The following is a 23283-nucleotide window of genomic DNA, read 5'->3' on the forward strand; positions in this document are numbered from 1 at the left end:
TGGTTTATTGTATCCATCAGACCTCCTTATTGACGATGAAACACAGAAATTGCATCGGAATTAAATACAAAAGGCACAATGCCGACTTATGTACAAGAAAACTGACTCTTCTTATTGTCTATGTTTGAACCATTCATGTGACACTAGTTATAGATTCCGATGCTTCACTTTAGGTTTACTGTATCCCTCTGACCTTCTTATTGACGATGAAACACAGAAATTGCATCGGAATTAAATATAAAATTCACAATGCCGACTTAAGTACAAGAAAACTGACTCTTCTTACTGTCTATGATTGAACCATTCGTGTGACACTAGTTATAGATTCCGATGCATCACTTCAGGTTACTGCATCCCTCTGACCTTCTTATTGACGATGAAACACAGAAAATGCATCGGAAATAAATACATAAAGCACAATGCAGACTTAAGTACAAGAAAACTGACTCCTCTTACTGTCTATGTTTTGAGCCATTCCTGTGACACTAGTTATAGATACCGATGCTTCACTTCAGGTTTACTGTATCCCTCTGACCTTCTTATTGACGATTAATCACTGACATTGCATCGGAATTAAATATGAAAGGCACAATGCCGACTTAAGTACAAGAAAACTGACTCTTCTTACTGTCCATGTTTTGAACCATTCATGTGACACTAGTTATAGATTCCGATGCTTGACTCCAGGTTTACTGTATCCCACTGACCTTTTTATTGACGATGAAACACAGAAATTGCATCGGAATTAAATACAAAAGGCACAATGCCGACTTATGTACAAGAAAACTGACTCTTCATACTGTCTATGCTTTGAACCATTCCTGAGACTCTAGGTGTACATTCCGGTGCTTCACTTCAGGTTTACTGTATCCATCTGACCTTCTTATTGACGATGAAACGCAGAAATTGCATCGGAATTAAATACAAAAGGCACAATGCCGACTTAAGTACAAGAAACCTGACTCTTCTTACTGTCTATGTTTGAACCATTCCTGTGACACTAGTTATAGATTCCGATGCTTCACTTCAGGTTCACTGTATCCCTCTGACCTTCTTATTGACGATGAAACACAGAAATTGCATCGGAATTAAATACAAAAGGCCCAATGCTGACTTAAGTACAAGAAACCTATCTCTTCTTACTGTCAATGTTTTGAACCATTCCTGTGAAACTAGTATAGATTCCGATGCTTCACTTCAGGTTCACTGTATCCCTCTGACCTTCTTATTGACGATGAAACACTGAAATTGCATCGGAATTAAATAGAAAAGGCTCAATGCCGACTTAAGTACAAGAAAACTGACTCTTCTTACTGTCTATGTTTTGAACCATTCCTGTGACACTAATTATAGATTCCGATGCCTCACTTCATGTTTTCTGTATCCCTCTTACCTTCTAATTGACGATGAAACACAGAAATTTCATCGGAATTTAATACAAAAGGCAAAATGCCGACCTAAGTACAAGAAAACTGGCTCTTCTTACAGTCTATGTTTTGAACCATTCATGTGACACTAGTTATAGATTCCGATGCTTTACTCCAGGTTTAGTGTATCCCTCTGACCTTCTTATTGACGATGATACACAGAAATTGCTTCGGAATTAAATAAAAAATGCACAATGCCGACTTAAGTACAAGAAAACTGACTCTTCTTACTGTCTATGTTTTGAACCATTCCTGTGACACTAGATATAATTTCCGATGCTTCACATCAGGTTTACTGTATCCCTCTGACCTTCTTATTGATGATGAAACACAGATAATGCATCGGAAATAAATACATAAAGAACAATGCAGACTTAAGTACAAGAAAACTGACTCCTCTTACTGTCTATGTTTTGAGCCATTCCTGTGACACTAGTTATAGATACCGATGCTTCACTTCAGGTTTACTGTATCCCTCTGACCTTCTTATTGACGATTAAACACTGAAATTGCATCGGAATTAAATACAAAAGGCACAATGCCGACTTAAGTACAAGAAAACTGTCTCATCTTACTGTCTATGTTTTGAACCACTCCTGTGACACTAGTTATAGATTCCGATGCTTCACTTCAGGTTCACTGTATCCCTCTGACGTTCTTATTGACGATGAGACACAGAAATTGCATTGGAATTAAATACAAAAGGCACAACGCCGACTTAAGTTTTTAGAAAACTGACTCATCTTACTGTCTATGTTTTGAACCATTCCTATGACACTAGTTATAGATTGCAATGGTTCACTTCAGGTTTACTGTATCCCTCTGACCCCCTTATTGACGATGAAACACAGAAATTGCTTCGGAATTAAATACAAAAGGCACAATGCCGACTTAAGTACAACAAAACTGCCTCTTTTTACTGTCTATGTTTGAACCAATCCTGTGACACTAGTTATAGATTCCGATGCTTCACTTCAGGTTTACTATATCCCTCTGACCTTGTTATTGACGATGAAACACAGATATTGCATCGGAATTAAATACAAAAGGCACAATCCCGACTTAAGTACAAGAAAACTGACTCTTCTCACTGTCTATGTCTTGAACCATTCCTGTGACTCTCGTTATAGATTCCGATGCTTCACTTCAGGTTTACTGTATCCCTCTGACCTTCGTATTGACGATGAAACACAGAAATTGCATCGGAATTAAATACAAAAGGCAGAATGCCGACTTAAGTACAAGAAAACTGACTCTTTTTACTGTCTATGTTTGGACCATTCATGTGACACTTGTTATAGATTCCGATGCTTCACTTCAGGTTTACTGTATCTCTCTGACCTTCTTATTGTTGATGAAACACAGATATTGCATCGGAATTAAATACAAAAGGCAGAATGCCGACTTAAGTACAAGAAAACTGACTCTTACTACTGGCTATGATTTGAACCATTCCTGTGACACTAGTTATAGATTCCGATGCTTCACTTCAGGTTCACTGTATCCCTCTGACCTTCTTATTGACGATGAAACACAGTAATTGCATCTGAATTAAATACAAAAGGCACAATGACGACTTAAGTACAAGAAAACTGACTCTTCTTACTGTCTCTGGTTTGGACCATTCTTGTGACACTAGTTATTGCTTCCATTGCTTCGCTTCAGGTTTACTGTATCCATCAGACCTCCTTATTGACGATGAAACACAGAAATTGCATCGGAATTAAATACAAAAGGCACAATGACGTCTTATGTACAAGCAAACTGACTCTTCTACTGTCTATGTTTGATCCATTCATGTGACACTAGTTATAGATTCCGATGCTTCACTTTAGGTTTACTGTATCCCTCTGACCTTCTTATTGACGATGAAACACAGAAATTGCATCGGAATTAAATACAAAAGGCACAATGCCGACTTACGAACAAGAAAACTTACTCTTCTTACTGTCTATTATTGAACCATTCCTGTGACACTAGTTATAGATTGCGATGCATCACTTCAGGTTACTGCATCCCTCTGACCTTCTTATTGACGATGAAACACAGAAAATGGATTGGATTTAAATACAAAAGGCACAATGCCGACTTAAGTACAAGAAAACTGACTCTTCTTACTGTCTACTTTTTGAACCATTCCCGTGACACTAGTTATACATTCGGATGCTTCACTTCAGGTTTACTGTATCCCTCTGACGTTCTTATTGACGATGAAACACAGAAATTGCATCGGAATTAAATACGAAAGGCACAATGCCGACTTAAGTACAAGCAAACTGACTCTTCATACTGTCTATGCTTTGAACCATTCCTGTGACACTAGGTGTACATTCCGGTGCTTCACTTCATGTTTACTGTATCCCTCTGACCTTCTTATTGACGATGAAACACAGAAATTGCATCGGAATTAAATACAAAAGGCACAATGCCGACCTAAGTACAAGAAACCTATCTGTTCTTACTGTCTATGTTTTGAACCATTCCTCTGACACTAGTATAGATTCCGATGCTTCACTTCAGGTTCACTGTATCCCTCTGACCTTCTTATTGACGATGAAACACTGAAATTGCATCGGAATTAAATACAAAAGGCACAATGCCGACTTAAGTACAAGAAAACTGACTCTTCTTACTGTCTACGTTTTGAACCATTCCTGTGACACTAGTTATAGATTCCGATGCTTCACTTCATGTTTTCTGTATCCCTCTTACCTTCTTATTGACGATGAAACACAGAAATTGCATCGGAATTTAATACAAAAGGCACAATGCCGACTTAAGTACAAGAAAACTGGCTCTTCTTACTGTCTATGTTTTGAACCATTCATGTGACACTAGTTATAGATTCCGATGCTTTAGTCCATGTTTAGTGTATCCCTCTAACCTTTTTATTGACGATGATACACAGAAATTGCTTCGGAATTAAATAAAAAATGCATTATGCCGACTTAAGTACAAGAAAACTGACTCTTGTTACTGTCTATGTTTTGAACCATTCCTGTGACACTAGATATAGATTCCGATGCTTCACATCAGGTTTACTGTATCCCTCTGACCTTCTTATTGATGATGAAACACAGAAAATGCATCGGAAATAAATACAAAAAGCACAAAGCAGACTTAAGTCCAAGAAAACTGACTCCTCTTACTGTCTATGTTTTGAGCCATTCCTGTGACACTAGTTATAGATTCCGATGCTTCACTTCATTTTTACTGTATCCCTCTGACCTTCTTATTGGCAATGAAACACGGAAATTGCATCGGAATTAAATACAAAAGGCACAACGCCGACTTAAGTACAAGAAAACTGACTCTTCTTACTGTCTATGTTTGAACCATTCCTGTGACTCTAGGTATAGATTCCGATGCTTCACTTCAGGTTTACTGTATCCCTCTGACCTTCTTATTGACGATGAAACACAGAAATTGCTTCGGAATTAAATACAAAAGGCGCAATGCCGACTAAAGTACAAGAAACCTGATTCTTCTTACTGTCTACGTTTTGAACCATTCCTGTGACACTAGTATAGATTCCGATGCTTCACTTCAGGTTCACTGTATCCCTCTGACATTGTTATTGACGATGAAACACTGAAATTGCATCGGAATTAAATACAAAATGCACAATGCCGACTTAAGTACAAGAAACCTGACTCTTCTTACTGTCTATGTTTTGAGCCATTCCTGTGACACTAGATATAGATTCCGATGTTTCACATCAGGATTACTGTATCCCTCTGACCTTCTTATTGATGATGAAACACAGAAAATTCATCGGAATTAAATACAAAAAGCACAATGCAGACTTAAGTACAAGAAAACTGACTCCTCTTACTGTCTATATTTTGAGCCATTCCTGTGACACTAGTTATAGATTCCGATGCTTCACTTCAGGTTTACTGTATCCCTCCGACCTTCTTATTGACGATGAAACATTGAAATAGCATCGGAATTAAATACAAAAGGCACAATGCCGACTTAAGTACAAGAAAACTGACTCTTCTTACTGTCTATATTTTGAACCATTCCTGTGACACTAGTTACAGATTCCGATGCTTCACTTCAGATTCACTGTATCCCTCTGACCTTCTTATTGACGATGAAACACTGAAATTGCATCGGAATTAAATACAAAAGGTACAATGCCGACTTAAGTACAAGAAACCTGACTCTTCTTACTGTCTATGTTTTGAACCATTCTTGTGACACTAGTATAGATTCCGATGCATCACTTCAGGTTCACTGTATCCCTCTGACCTTCTTATTGACGATGAAACACTGAAATTGCATCGGAATTAGATACAAAAGGCACAATGCCGACTTAAGTACAAGAAAACTGACTCTTCTTACTGTCTATGATTTGAACCATTCCTGTGACACTAGTTATAGATTCCGATGCTTCACTTCAGGTTCACTGTATCCCTCTGACGTTCGTATTGACGATGAAACACAGAAAAGGCATCGGAATTAAATACAAAAGGCACAATGCCGACATAAGTACAAGAAAACTGACTCTTCTTAATGTCTATGTTTTGAACCATTCCTGTGACACTAGTTATAGATTCCGATGCCTCACATCAGGTTCATTGTATCCCTCTGACCTTCTTATTGACGATGAAACACTGAATTTGCATCGGAATTAAATTCAAAAGGCACAATGCCGACTTAAGTACAATAAAACTGACTCTTCTTACTGTCTATGATTTGAACCATTCCTGTGACACTAGTTATAGTAACCGATGATTCACTTCACGTTCACTGTATCCATCTGACGTTCTTATTGACGAAGAAACACAGAAATTGCATTGGAATTAAATACAAAAGGCACAACGCCGACTTTAGTACAAGAAAACTGACTCTCCTTACTGTCTATGTTTTGAACCATTCCTGTGACACTAGTCATAGATTCCGATGCTTCACTTCAGGTTCACTGTATCCCTCTGACCTCCTTATTGACGATGAAACACAGAAATTGCATCGGAATTAAATACAAAAGGCACAATGCCGACTTAAGTTCAAGAAAACTGACTCTTTTTACTGTCTATGTTTGAACCATTCATGTGACACTTGTTATAGATTCCGATGCTTCACTTCAGGTTTACTGTATCCCGTTGACCTTCTTATTGTTGATGAAACACAGATATTGCATCGGAATTAAATACAAAAGGCACAATGCCGACTTAAGTACAAGAAAACTGACTCTTCTTACTGTCTACTTTTTGAACCAATCCTGTGACACTAGTTATACATTCGGATGCTTCACTTCAGGTTTACTGTATCCCTCTGACCTTCTTATTGACGATGAAACACAGAAATTGCACCGGAATTAAATACAAAAGGCACAATGCCGACTTAAGTACAAGAAAACTGACTCTTCTTACTGTCTATGATTTGAACCATTCCTGTGACACTAGGTATACATTCCGGTGCTTCACTTCAGGTTTACTGTATCCCTCTGACCTTCTTATTGACGATGAAACACAGAAATTGCATCGGAATTAAATACAAAAGGCACAATGCCGACTTAAGTACAAGAAACCTGACTCTTCTTACTGTCTATGTTTGAACCATTCATGTGACACTAGTTATAGATTCCGATGCTTCACTTCAGGTTCACTGTATCCCTCTGACCTTCTTATTGACGATGAAACACAGAAATTGCACCGGAATTAAATACAAAAGGCACAATGCCAACTTAAGTACAAGAAAACTGACTCTTCTTACTGTCTATGTTTTGAACCATTCCTGTGACACTAGTTATAGATTCCGATGCATAACTTCAGGTTTACTGTATCCCTCTGACCTTCTTATTGACGATGAAACACAGATATTGCATCTGAATTAAATACAAAAGGCACAATGACGACTTAAGTTCAAGAAAACTGACTCTTCTTACTGTCTATGTTTTGGACCATTCATGTAACACTAGTTATTGTTTCCGATGCTTCGCTTCAGGTTTACTGTATCCATCAGACCTTCTTATTGACGATGCAACACAGAAATTGCATCGGAATTAAATACAAAAGGCACAATGCCGAATTATGTTCAAGAAAACTGACTCTTCTTACTGTCTATGTTTGAACCATTCATGTGACACTAGTCATAGATTCCGATGCTTCACTTCAGGTTTACTGTATCCCTCTGACCTTCTTATTGACGATGAAACACAGAAATTGCATCAGAATGAAATACAAAAGGCACAATGCCGACTTAAGTACAAGAAAACTGACTCTTCTTACTGTCTATGATTGAACCATTCCTGTGACACTAGTTATAGATTCCGATGCTTCACTTCAGGTTTACTGCATCCCTCTGACCTTCTTACTAACGATGAAACACAGAAATTGCATCGGATATAAATACAAAAGGCACAATGCCGACTTAAGTACAATAAAACTGACTCTTCTTACTGTCTACTTTTTGAACCATTCCTGTGACGCTAGTTATACATTCGGATGCTTCACTTCAGGTTTACTGTATCCCTCTGACCTTCTTATTGACGATGAAACACAGAAATTGCATCGGAATTAAATACGAAAGGCACAATGCCGACTTAAGTACAAGCAAACTGACTCTTCTTACTGTCTATGCTTTGAACCATTCCTGTGACACTAGGTATACATTCCGGTGCTTCACTTCAGGTTTACTGTATCCCTCTGACCTTCTTATTGACGATGAAACACAGAAATTGCATCGGAATTAAATACAAAAGGCACAATGCCGACTTAAGTACAAGAAACCTGACTCTTCTTACTGTCTATGTTTGAACCATTCCTGTGATACTAGTTATAGATTCCGATGCTTCACTTCAGGGTCACTGTATCCCTCTGACCTTCTTATTGACGATGAAACACAGAAATTGCATCGGAATAAAATACAAAAGGCACAATGCCGACGTAAGTACAAGAAAACTGACTCTTCTTACTGTCTAGGTTCTGAACCATTCCTGTGACACTAGTTATAGAATGCGATGCATAACTTCAGGTTTACTGTATCCCTCTGACCTTCTTATTGACGATGAAACACAGAAATTGCATCTGAATTAAATACGAAAGGCACAATGACGACTTAAGTACAAGAAAACGGACTCTTCTTACTGTCTGTGCTTTGAACCATTCTTGTGACACTAGTTATAGATTCCGATGCATAACTTCAGGTTTACTGTATCCCTCTGACCTTCTTATTGACGATGAAACACAGAAATTGCATCTGAATTAAATACAAAAGGCACAATTACGACTTAAGTACAAGAAAACTGACTCTTCTTACTGTCTATGTTTTGGACCATTCATGTGACACTAGTTATTGTTTCCGATGCTTCGCTTCAGGTTTACTGTATCCATCAGACCTTCTTATTGACGATGAAACACAGAAATTGCATCGGAATTAAATACAAAAGGCACAATGCCAACTTATGTTCAAGAAAACTGACTCTTCTTACTGTCTATGTTTTGAACCATTCCTGTGCCACTAGTTATAGATTCCGATGCTTCACTTCAGGTTTACTGCATCCCTTTGACCTTCTTATTGACGATGAAACACAGAAAAGGCATCGGAATAAATACAAAAGGCACAATGCCGACTTAAGTACAAGAAAACTGACTCTTCTTATTGTCTATGTTTTGAACCATTCCTGTGACACAAGTTATGGATTCCGATGCTTCACGTCAGGTTTACTGTATCCCTCTGACCTTCTTATTGACGATGAAACACAGAAATTGCTTCGAAATGAAATACAAAAGACACAATGCCGACTTAAGTACAAGAAAATTGACTCTTCTTACTGTCTATGTTTTGAACCATTCCTGTGACACTAGTTATAGAATCCGATGCTTCACTTCAGGTTTACTATATCCCTCTGACCTTCTTATTGTTGATGAAACACAGATATTGCATCGGAATTAAATACAAAAGGCACAATGCCGACTTAAGTACAAGAAAACTGACTCTTCCTACTGTCTATGTTTTGGACCATTCCTGTGACACTAGTTATAGATTCCGATGCTTCACTTCAGGTTTACTGCATCCCACTGACCTTCTTATTGACGATGAAACACAGAAAAGGCATCGGAATAAATACAAAAGGCACAATGCCGCCTTAAGTACAAGAAAACTGACTCTTCTTATTGTCTATGTTTTGAACCATTCCTGTGACACTAGTTATAGATTCCGATGCTTGACTCCAGGATTACTGTATCCCACTGACCTTCTTATTGACGATGAAACACAGATATTGCGTCGGAATTAAATACGAAAGTCACTATGCCGACTTAAGTACAAGATAACTGACTCTTCTTACAATCTATGTTTTGGACCATTCCTGTGACACTAGTTATAGATTCCGATGCTTTACTTCAGGTTTACTGTATCCCTCTGACCTTCTTATTGACGATGGAAAACGGAAATTGCATCGGAATTAAATACAAAAGGCACAATGCCGACTTAAGTACAAAAAAACTGACTCTTCTTACTGTCTATGTTTTGAACCATTCCTGTGACACTAGTATAGATTCCGATGCTTCACTTCAGATTCACTGTATCCCTCTGACCATCTTATTGACGATGAAACACTGAAATTGCATCGGAATTAAATACAAAAGGCACAATGCCGACTTAAGTTCAAGAAAACTGACTGTTCTTACTGTCTATGTTTTGAACCATTCCTGTGACACTAGTTATAGATTCCGATGCTTCACTTCATGTTATCTGTATCCCTCTTACCTTCTTATTGACGATGAAACACAGAAATTGCATCGGAATTTAATACTAAAGGCACAATGCCGACTTTAGTACAAGAAAACTGACTCTTCTTACTGTCTATGATTTGAACCATTCATGTAACACTAGTTATAGATTCCGATGCTTTACTCCAGGTTTAGTGTATCCCTCTGACCTTCTTATTGACGATGATACACAGAAATTGCTTCGGAATTAAATAAAAAATGCACAATGCCGACTTAAGTACAAGAAAACTGACTATTCTTACTGTCTATTTTTTGAACCATTCCTGTGACACTAGATATAGATTCCGATGCTTCACATCAGGTTTACTGTATCCCTCTGACCCTCTTATTGATGATGAAACACAGAAAATGCATCGGAATTAAATACAAAAAGCACAATGCAGACTTAAGTACAAGAAAACTGACTCCTCTTACTGTCTATGTTTTGAGCCATTCCTGTGACACTAGTTATAGATTCCGATGCTTCACTTCAGGTTTACTGTATCCCGCTGACCTTCTTATTGACGATGAACACAGAAATTGCATCGGAATTAACCCTGCTGTTCTGTTCACTTTTACTTGACATATATACTGTTCGGGTCAATATGACCCGACATATCAAAATGCTTTAGAAACATAAATTTTGGTACAGTTTTAGCTATCGACATTGTTGTTCTATTCCAGTACCTTGTTAGTAATAATAATAATAATAATAATAATAATAATAATGGTAATAATAATAATAATAACAATGCATACAACTTTATTGAGGGATATTTTTCATTTAAATATGCACATAAATTTGAAACAACAGACAGTTTCCATTACAGGCATTCAACTTAGAAAGCACTACAGTTTTTCCATACTTCTATTCTTATTGTTGACAGTTTAGACGTAAGTATTGACATTTTCTAACAACAGACAGTTGTCATTACAGATATTCATCTTAGAGCACACTACAGTACAGAACACACTACAGTTTTTTTATTACATTCCAACATAGAAAGCACTACAACTTTAGAATCCTCTCTTCTTACTGATTGTAGTTTAGGCACAAGTATTCACATAAATTTGAAACAACAGAATTTTCAATACAATCATCTTATAAAATACTACAGTTCTTTTCTTACTGCTTGCACTGTGGACACAAGTAGGTTACATGTTTCTTGCAAATATGTTTACTACATTTTCCACACACCATGTTTGTTTTATTGTCATTACTTGATGGACAGAACTTACAGCGTGCACGTTTTGTAGATTTTCTTGTTGTTACCGATTCTGACACACCACCCACATCATTCGGGTTTTGGATGCTTGTGACCATTCTCAAAGAATCTTCTGTTCTTGGGAAATGCGTTCTTGATGCAATATGTTCTTTTATCAGTGACTTTCCAAGTTCCTCCAAGAATATTCTCCTTCTAGTCAATTTGCTTGCATTCCAATTAGGGTCAACCGAAATCCACAAAACGTATGCATTATAAGCAGAAACATCAAGAATATTGTAGAAAACTATCATTGGCCACCTATTACTTTTTCGTTTGCATGTATATGTACCTAATAACTGATCAAGCGTGTCTACAGCACCTTTGGTTGAATTATAGTCCAAAATCATTTTTGGCTTCTTATCAGCCCTGTCACTGATTTCCGCATCATGGTGGAGAGTGCTCATAAGTACAACATTCTTGTGTCTCTTAGGAATATAATTAACCACAGTAGTGTCATTTGTGAAGTAAAATGAAGAGCTGTGTACCTCCTTGTTGGTCATTTTGTGTGGAAGCTCCGGCTTATTTTTCCGTATAGTTCCCAACATAGTCAATTTCCTTTTCAGAAGCAGCTGCCCCAAATTGTACGACGTAAAAAAGTTGTCACACGTGATATTCTGACCACGTAACTCAGAAGTGAGATCAGATACCACCCTCATTCCCTGATTTCTTTCTGGTGCCGCTCCACTCACCTTTCCTGTATAAATTTGGGCTTTCAGTACGTATGAAGTTTTGCTGTCACACATGGTCCATATTTTGATCCCATATTTTGCCGGTTTACTTGGGATATACTGCTTGAATGGACAGCGACCTCTAAATGCTACTAACTGCTCGTCAACAGTAACATTTTCTCCTGGATTATACAGTTTAGGAAGGACCTCTACCCACTTCTCCCAAATACTACGAATTGCGGCAAGTTTGTCAGTACGTCGTCTTTCCTCTCTAGTAGATTTCTTGTCAAATCGCAGGACACGTGATATCTTACAGAATGTTTCATGAGACATGGTTGCTCGAAATATGTTTCGCCCAGTATCTTTATCCCACAAACTTTTTGTAGACTCCCCATGAGATCGATATACACCCGCTAGGAGTAAGAGTCCTAAGTATGCATGGAAAACAGAACCATCAATATCTGTCCACTGTTCACCATAAACTCGCTGCCCTTCAATATTTGTCATCTCTATTATTTCATTTTGAAGCGCTGTGTGAAATACTGCTTCAAATGAACATTTTACATCAGATATTCTGCTGACTGCATACCTGGTAACTCCTGGGGTACTCTTGATGATGTTCGAAGCTGGTAGGCGACCATGTTGTGCTGGTGGATGCAACTGCCATTCTATATTCCCATTTTTAGAAAGAAAAGTCTCTACACTATTTTGTATGGGCTGTGGACTGTCGTAACTGTCATCGGAACACTCGCTTTCAGATGCATTGCTGATGTGATCTTCAAACTCAGAAAGTGATCCTTCATCTGGTGAGGCATTTACTATTTCTTCCAACTCACGATCATTCAATGGTCTCATCGCCATGGTGTCACAAGTCAAACTGGGCAGAAACAAAGCATTCCAATTATTGAGAACTGCCAATTATTATTTCCTGGGGAAAGCAACAAACAAGCCCATTGTTGTGAACGCATGGAGCTTTAGGTGATTGTTGAGAGTAAGTTGGAATGATGCAGTCACTATTCCCACACAACACAACAAAAATAATTTTCGCCATTTCCAGATTTTAGAAATAAATACGAGTTACACTAAACATATTTGTGTCGGGTCATTATGACCCGAACATTACATATGCAACTATTACAGTTGAAGCCCAAACTTCTTAAACTTTTTTAAAACCTTTTAAAACACATGCTGCTCATCCATTTTCAGACAAAGTCACAAAGTTTCATAAATATATATTGGTATTTACATAATGTAAAATAACGTTCATATTCGTTTCGGGTCATATAGACCCGAACAGAACAGCAGGGTTAAATACAAAAGGCAGAATGCCGACTTAAGTACAAGAAAAATGACTCTTCTTACTGTCTATGCCTTGAACCATTCCTGTGACACTAGGTAAAGATTCCGATGCTTCACTTCAGGTTTACTGTATCCCTCCGACCTTCTTATTGACGATTAAACACTGAAATTGCATCGGAATTAAATACAAAAGGCACAATGCCGACCTAAGTACAAGAAAACTGTCTCATCTTATTGTCTATGTTTTGAACCACTCCTGTGACACTAGTTATAGATTCCGATGCTTCACTTCAGGTTCACTGTATCCCTCTGACGTTCTTATTGAAGATGAAACACAGTAATTGCATTGGAATTAAACACAAAAGGCACAACGCCGACTTTAGTTTTTAGAAAACTGACTCATCTTACTGTCTACTTTTTGAACCGTTCCTGTGACACTAGTTATAGATTGCGATGGTTCACTTCAGGTTTACTGTATCCCTCTGAATCCCTTATTGACGATGAAACACAGAAATTGCATCGGAATTAAATACAAAAGGCACAATGCCGACTTCAGTACAAGAAAACTGACTCTTTTTACTGTCTATGTTTGAACCATTCCTGTGACACTAGTTATAGAATCCGATGCTTCACTTCAGGTTTACTATATCCCTCTGACCTTCTTATTGTTGATGAAACACAGAAATTGCATCGGAATTAAATACAAAAGGCACAATGCCGACTTAAGTACAAGAAAATTGACTCTTCTTACTGTCTATGATTGAACCATTCCTGTGACACTAGTTATAGATTCCGATGCTTCACTTCAGGTTTACTGCATCCCTCTGACCTTCTTATTGACGACGAAACACAGAAAAGGCATCGGAATAAATACAAAAGGCACAATGCCGACTTAAGTACAAGAAAACTGACTCTTCTTATTGTCTATGCTTTGATCCATTCCTGTGCCACTAGTTATAGATTCCGATGCTTGACTCCAGGTTTACTGTATCCCACTGACCTTCTTATTGACGATGAAACACAGATATTGCGTCGGAATTAAATACAAAAGGCACAATGCCGACTTAAGTACAAAAAAACTGACTCTTCTTACTGTCTATGTTTTGAATCATTCCTGTGACACTAGGTACAGATTCCGATGCTTCACTTCAGGTTTACTGTATTCCTCTGACCTTCTTATTGACGATGAAACACAGAAATTGCATCGGAATTAAATACAAAAGGCACAATGCCGACTTAAGTACAAGAAACCTGACTCTTCTTACTGTCTATGTTTTGAACCATTCCTGTGACACTAGTATAGATTCCGATGCTTCACTTCAGATTCACTGTATCCCTCTGACCATCTTATTGACGATGAAACACTGAAATTGCATCGGAATTAAATACAAAAGGCACAATGCCGACTTAAGTTCAAGAAAACTGACTCTTCTTACTGTCTATGTTTTGAACCATTCCTGTGACACTAGTTATAGATTCCGATGCTTCACTTCATGTTATCTGTATCCCTCTTACCTTCTTATTGACGATGAAACACAGAAATTGCATCGGAATTTAATACTAAAGGCACAATGCCGACTTAAGTACAAGAAAACTGACTCTTCTTACTGTCCATGATTTGAACCATTCATGTGACACTAGTTATAGATTCCGATGCTTTACTCCAGGTTTAGTGTATCCCTCTGACCTTCTTATTGACGATGATACACAGAAATTGCTTCGGAATTAAATAAAATATGCACAATGCCGACTTAAGTACAAGAAAACTGACTATTCTTACTGTCTATGTTTTGAACCATTCCTGTGACACTAGATATAGATTCCGATGCTTCACATCAGGTTTACTGTATCCCTCTGACCTTCTTATTGATGATGAAACACAGAAAATGCATCGGAATTAAATACAAAAAGCACAATGCAGACTTAAGTACAAGAAAACTGACTCTTCTTACTGTCTATGTTTTGAGCCATTCCTGTGACACTAGTTATAGATTCCGATGCTTCACTTCAGGTTTACTGTATCCCGCTGACCTTCTTATTGACGATGAACACAGAAATTGCATCGGAATTAAATACAAAAGACAGAATGCCGACTTAAGTACAAGAAAAATGACTCTTCTTACTGTCTAAGCCTTGAACCATTCCTGTGACACTAGTTAAAGATTCCGATGCTTCACTTCAGGTTTACTGTATCCCTCCGACCTTCTTATTGACGATTAAACACTGAAATTGCATCGGAATTAAATACAAAAGGCACAATGCCGACCTAAGTACAAGAAAACTGTCTCATCTTACTGTCTATGTTTTGAACCACTCCTGTGACACTAGTTATAGATTCCGATGCTTCACTTCAGGTTCACTGTATCCCTCTGACGTTCTTATTGACGATGAAACACAGAAATTGCATTGGAATTAAACACAAAAGGCACAACGCCGACTTTAGTTTTTAGAAAACTGACTCATGTTACTGTCTATGTTTTGAACCATTCCTGTGACACTAGTTATAGATTGCGATGGTTCACTTCAGGTTTACTGTATCCCTCTGAATCCATTATTGACGATGATACACAGAAATTGCATCGGAATTAAATTCAAAAGGCACAATGCCGACTTCAGTACAAGAAAACAGACTCTTTTTACTGTTTATGTTTGAACCATTCCTGTGACACTAGTTATAGAATCCGATGCTTCACTTCAGGTTTTCTATATCCCTCTGACCTTCTTATTGTTGATGAAACACAGAAATTGCATCGGAATTAAATACAAAAGGCACAATGCCGACTTAAGTACAAGAAAACTGCCTATTCTTACTGTCTATGTTTTGAACCATTCCTGTGACACTAGTTATAGATTCCGATGCTTCACGTCAGGTTTACTGTATCCCTCTGACCTTCTTATTGACGATGAAACACAGAAATTGCTTCGAAATTAAATACAAAAGGCACAATGCCGACTTAAGTACAAGAAAATTGACTCTTCTAACTGTCTATGATTGAACCATTCCTGTGACACTAGTTATAGATTCCGACGCTTCACTTCAGGTTTACTGCATCCCTCTGACCTTCTTATTGACGATGAAACACAGAAAAGGCATCGGAATAAATACAAAAGGCACAATGCCGACTTAAGTACAAGAAAACTGACTCTTCTTATTGTCTATGTTTTGAACCATTCCTGTGACACTAGTTATAGATTCCGATGCTTGACTCCAGGTTTACTGTATCCCACTGACCTTCTTATTGACGATGAAACACAGATATTGCGTCGGAATTAAATACGAAAGTCACAATGCCGACTTAAGTACAAGATAACTGACTCTTCTTACAATCTATGTTTTGGACCATTCCTGTGACACTAGTTATAGATTCCGATGCTTCACTTCAGGTTTACTGTATCCCTCTGACCTTCTTATTGACGATGAAACACGGAAATTGCATCGGAATTAAATACAAAAGGCACAATGCCGACTTAAGTACAAAAAAACTGACTCTTCTTACTGTCTATGTTTTGAACCATTCCTGTGACACTAGGTATAGATTCCGATGCTTCACCTCAGGTTTACTGTATCCCTCTGACGTTCTTATTGACGATGAAACACAGAAATTGCATTGGAATTAAACACAAAAGGCACAACGCCGACTTTAGTTTTTAGAAAACTGACTCATGTTACTGTCTATGTTTTGAAATATTCCTGTGACACAAGTTATAGATTGCGATGGTTCACTTCAGGTTTACTGTATCCCTCTGAATCCATTATTGACGATGATACACAGAAATTGCATCGGAATTAAATTCAAAAGGCACAATGCCGACTTCAGTACAAGAAAACAGACTCTTTTTACTGTTTATGTTTGAACCATTCCTGTGACACTAGTTATAGAATCCGATGCTTCACTTCAGGTTTACTATATCCCTCTGACCTTCTTATTGTTGATGAAACACAGTAATTGCATCGGAATTAAATACAAAAGGCACAATGCCGACTTAAGTACAAGAAACCTGACTCTTCTTACTGTCTATGTTTTGAACCATTCCTGTGACACTAGTATAGATTCCGATGCTTCACTTCAGATTCACTGTATCCCTCTGACCATCTTATTGACGATGAAACACTGAAATTGCATCGGAATTAAATACAAAAGGCACAATGCCGACTTAAGTTCAAGAAAACTGACTCTTCTTACTGTCTATGTTTTGAACCATTCCTGTGACACTAGTTATAGATTCCGATGCTTCACTTCATGTTATCTGTATCCCTCTTACCTTCTTATTGACGATGAAACACAGAAATTGCATCGGAATTTAATACTAAAGGCACAATGCCGACTTAAGTACAAGAAAACTGACTCTTCTTACTGTCCATGATTTGAACCATTCATGTGACACTAGTTATAGATTCCGATGCTTTACTCCAGGTTTAGTGTATCCCTCTGACCTTCTTATTGACGATGATACACAGAAATTGCTTCGGAATTAAATAAAATATGCACAATGCCGACTTAAGTACAAGAAAACTGACTATTCTTACTGTCTATGTTTTGAACCATTCCTGTGACACTAGATATAGATTCCGATGCTTCACATCAGGTTTACTGTATCCCTCTGACCTTCTTATTGATGATGAAACACAGAAAATGCATCGGAATTAAATACAAAAAGCACAATGCAGACTTAAGTACAAGAAAACTGACTCTTCTTACTGTCTATGTTTTGAGCCATTCCTGTGACACTAGTTATAGATTCCGATGCTTCACTTCAGGTTTACTGTATCCCGCTGACCTTCTTATTGACGATGAACACAGAAATTGCATCGGAATTAAATACAAAAGACAGAATGCCGACTTAAGTACAAGAAAAATGACTCTTCTTACTGTCTAAGCCTTGAACCATTCCTGTGACACTAGTTAAAGATTCCGATGCTTCACTTCAGGTTTACTGTATCCCTCCGACCTTCTTATTGACGATTAAACACTGAAATTGCATCGGAATTAAATACAAAAGGCACAATGCCGACCTAAGTACAAGAAAACTGTCTCATCTTACTGTCTATGTTTTGAACCACTCCTGTGACACTAGTTATAGATTCCGATGCTTCACTTCAGGTTCACTGTATCCCTCTGACGTTCTTATTGACGATGAAACACAGAAATTGCATTGGAATTAAACACAAAAGGCACAACGCCGACTTTAGTTTTTAGAAAACTGACTCATGTTACTGTCTATGTTTTGAACCATTCCTGTGACACTAGTTATAGATTGCGATGGTTCACTTCAGGTTTACTGTATCCCTCTGAATCCATTATTGACGATGATACACAGAAATTGCATCGGAATTAAATTCAAAAGGCACAATGCCGACTTCAGTACAAGAAAACAGACTCTTTTTACTGTTTATGTTTGAACCATTCCTGTGACACTAGTTATAGAATCCGATGCTTCACTTCAGGTTTACTATATCCCTCTGACCTTCTTATTGTTGATGAAACACAGAAATTGCATCGGAATTAAATACAAAAGGCACAATGCCACTTAAGTACAAGAAAACTGCCTATTCTTACTGTCTATGTTTTGAACCATTCCTGTGACACTAGTTATAGATTCCGATGCTTCACGTCAGGTTTACTGTATCCCTCTGACCTTCTTATTGACGATGAAACACAGAAATTGCTTCGAAATTAAATACAAAAGGCACAATGCCGACTTAAGTACAAGAAAATTGACTCTTCTAACTGTCTATGATTGAACCATTCCTGTGACACTAGTTATAGATTCCGACGCTTCACTTCAGGTTTACTGCATCCCTCTGACCTTCTTATTGACGATGAAACACAGAAAAGGCATCGGAATAAATACAAAAGGCACAATGCCGACTTAAGTACAAGAAAACTGACTCTTCTTATTGTCTATGTTTTGAACCATTCCTGTGACACTAGTTATAGATTCCGATGCTTGACTCCAGGTTTACTGTATCCCACTGACCTTCTTATTGACGATGAAACACAGATATTGCGTCGGAATTAAATACGAAAGTCACAATGCCGACTTAAGTACAAGATAACTGACTCTTCTTACAATCTATGTTTTGGACCATTCCTGTGACACTAGTTATAGATTCCGATGCTTCACTTCAGGTTTACTGTATCCCTCTGACCTTCTTATTGACGATGAAACACGGAAATTGCATCGGAATTAAATACAAAAGGCACAATGCCGACTTAAGTACAAAAAAACTGACTCTTCTTACTGTCTATGTTTTGAACCATTCCTGTGACACTAGGTATAGATTCCGATGCTTCACCTCAGGTTTACTGTCTCCCTCTGACCTTCTTATTGACGATGAAACACAGAAATTGCATCGGAATTAAATACAAAAGGCACAATGCCGACTTAAGTACAAGAAACCTGACTCTTCTTACTGTCTATGTTTTGAACCATTCCTGTGACACTAGTATAGATTCCGATGCTTCACTTCAGATTCACCGTATCCCTCTGACCATCTTATTGACGATGAAACGCTGAAATTGCATCGGAATTAAATACAAAACGCACAATGTCGACTTAAGTTCAAGAAAACTGACTCTTCTTACTGTCTATGTTTTGAACCATTCCTGTGACACTAGTTATAGATTCCGATGCTTCACTTCATGTTATCTGTAACCCTCTTACCTTCTTATTGACGATGAAACACAGAAATTGCATCGGAATTTAATACTAAAGGCACAATGCCGACTTAAGTACAAGAAAACTGACTCTTCTTACTGTCTATGATTTGAACCATTCATGTGACACTAGTTATAGATTCCGATGCTTTACTCCAGGTTTAGTGTATCCCTCTGACCTTCTTATTGACGATGATACACAGAAATTGCTTCGGAATTAAATAAAAAATGCACAATGCCGACTTAAGTACAAGAAAACTGACTATTCTTACTGTCTATGTTTTGAACCATTCCTGTGACACTAGTATAGATTCCGATGCTTCGCATCAGGTTTACTGTATCCCTCTGACCTTCTTATTGATGATGAAACACAGAAAATGCATCGGAATTAAATACATAAAGCACAATGCAGACGTAAGTACAAGAAAACTGACTCCTCTTACTGTCTATGTTTTGAGCCATTCCTGTGACACTAGTTATAGATTCCGATGCTTCACTTCAGCTTTACTGTATCCCGCTGACCTTCTTATTGACGATGAACACAGAAATTGCATCGGAATGAAATACAAAAGGCAGAATGCCGACTTAAGTACAAGAAAAATGACTCTTCTTACTCTCTATGCCTTGAACCATTCCTGTGACACTAGTTAAAGATTCCGATGCTTCACTTCAGGTTTACTGTATCCCTCCGACCTTCTTATTGACGATTAAACACTGAAATTGCATCGGAATTAAACACAAAAGGCACAATGCCGACTTTAGTTTTTAGAAAACTGACTCATCTTACTGTCTATGTTTTGAACCATTCCTGTGACACTAGTTATAGATTGCGATGGTTCACTTCAGGTTTACTGTATCCCTCTGAATCCCTTATTGACGATGAAACACAGTAATTGCATCGGAATTAAACTCAAAACTGCCGACTTCAGTACAAGAAAACTGACACTTTTTACTGTTTATGTTTGAACCATTCCTGTGACACTAGTTATAGTATCCGATGCTTCACTTCAGGTTTACTATATCCCTCTGACCTTCTTATTGTTGATGAAACACAGAAATTGCATCGGAATTAAATACAAAAGGCACAATGATGACTTAAGTACAAGAAAACTGACTCTTCTTACTGTCTATGTTTTGAACCATTCCTGTGACACTAGTTATAGATTCCGATGCTTCACGTCAGGTTTACTGTATCCCTCTGACCTTCTTATTGACGATGAAACACAGAAATTGCTTCGAAATTAAATACAAATGGCACAATACCGACTTAAGTACAAGAAAATTGACTCTTCTTACTGTCTATGATTGAACCATTCCTGTGACACTAGTTATAGATTCCGATGCTTCACTTCAGGTTTACTGCATCCCTCTGACCTTCTTATTGACGATGAAACACAGAAAAGGCATCGGAATAAATACAAAAGGCACAATGCCGACTTAAGTACAAGAAAACTGACTCTTCTTATTGTCTATGTTTTGAACCATTCCTGTGACACTAGTTATAGATTCCGATGCTTGACTCCAGGTTTACTGTATCCCACTGACCTTCTTATTGACGAGGAAACACAGATATTGCGTCGGAATTAAATACGAAAGTCACAATGCCGACTTAAGTACAAGATTACTGACTCTTCTTCCAATCTATGTTTTGGACCATTCCTGTGACACTAGTTATAGATTCCGATGCTTCACTTCAGGTTTACTGTATCCCTCTGACCTTCTTATTGACGATGAAACACGGAAATTGCATCGGAATTAAATACAAAAGGCACAATGCCGACTTAAGTACAAAAAAACTGACTCTTCTTACTGTCTATGTTTTGAACCATTCCTGTGACACTAGGTATAGATTCCGATGCTTCACCTCAGGTTTACTGTATCCCCCTGACCTTCTTATTGACGATGAAACACAGAAATTGCATCGGAATTAAATACAAAAGGCACAATGCCGACTTAAGTACAAGAAACCTGACTCTTCTTACTGTCTATGTTTTGAACCATTCCTGTGACACTAATATAGATTCCGATGCTTCACTTCAGATTCACCGTATCCCTCTGACCATCTTATTGACGATGAAACACTGAAATTGCATCAGAATTAAATACAAAAGGCAAAATGCCGACTTAAGTTCAAGAAAACTGACTCTTCTTACTGTCTATGTTTTGAACCATTCCTGTGACACTAGTTATAGATTCCGATGCTTCACTTCATGTTATCTGTATCCCTCTTACCTTCTTATTGACGATGAAACACAGAAATTGCATCGGAATTTAATACTAAAGGCACAATGCCGACTTAAGTACAAGAAAACTGACTCTTCTTACTGTCTATGATTTGAACCATTCATGTGACACTAGTTATAGATTCCGATGCTTTACTCCAGGTTTAGTGTATCCCTCTGACCTTCTTATTGACGATGATACACAGAAATTGCTTCGGAATTAAATAAAAAATGCACAATGCCGACTTAAGTACAAGAAAACTGACTATTCTTACTGTCTATGTTTTGAACCATTCCTGTGACACTAGATATAGATTCCGATGCTTCACATCAGGTTTACTGTATCCCTCTGACCTTCTTATTGATGATGAAACACAGAAAATGCATCGGAATTAAATACAAAAAGCACAATGCAGACTTAAGTACAAGAAAACTGACTCCTCTTACTGTCTATGTTTTGAGCCATTCCTGTGACACTAGTTATAGATTCCGATGCTTCACTTCAGGTTTACTGTATCCCGCTGACCTTCTTATTGACGATGAACACAGAAATTGCATCGGAATGAAATACAAAAGGCAGAATGCCGACTTAAGTACAAGAAAAATGACTCTTCTTACTGTCTATGCCTTGAACCATTCCTGTGACACTAGTTAAAGATTCCGATGCTTCACTTCAGGTTTACTGTATCCCTCCGACCTTCTTATTGACGATTAAACACTGAAATTGCATCGGAATTAAATCAAAAGGCACAATGCCGACCTAAGTACAAGAAAACTGTCTCATCTTACTGTCTATGTTTTGAACCACTAATGTGACACTAGTTATAGATTCCGATGCTTCACTTCAGGTTCACTGTATCCCTCTGACGTTCTTATTGACGATGAAACACAGAAATTGCATTGGAATTAAACACAAAAGGCACAACGCCGACATTAGTTTTTAGAAAACTGACTCATCTTACTGTCTATGTTTTGAACCATTCCTGTGACACTAGTTATAGATTCCGATGCTTCACTTCA

The sequence above is a fragment of the Schistocerca serialis genome, chromosome 11 (genome assembly GCF_023864345.2).
Source record: "Schistocerca serialis cubense isolate TAMUIC-IGC-003099 chromosome 11, iqSchSeri2.2, whole genome shotgun sequence".
NCBI lineage: Eukaryota > Metazoa > Arthropoda > Insecta > Orthoptera > Acrididae > Schistocerca > Schistocerca serialis.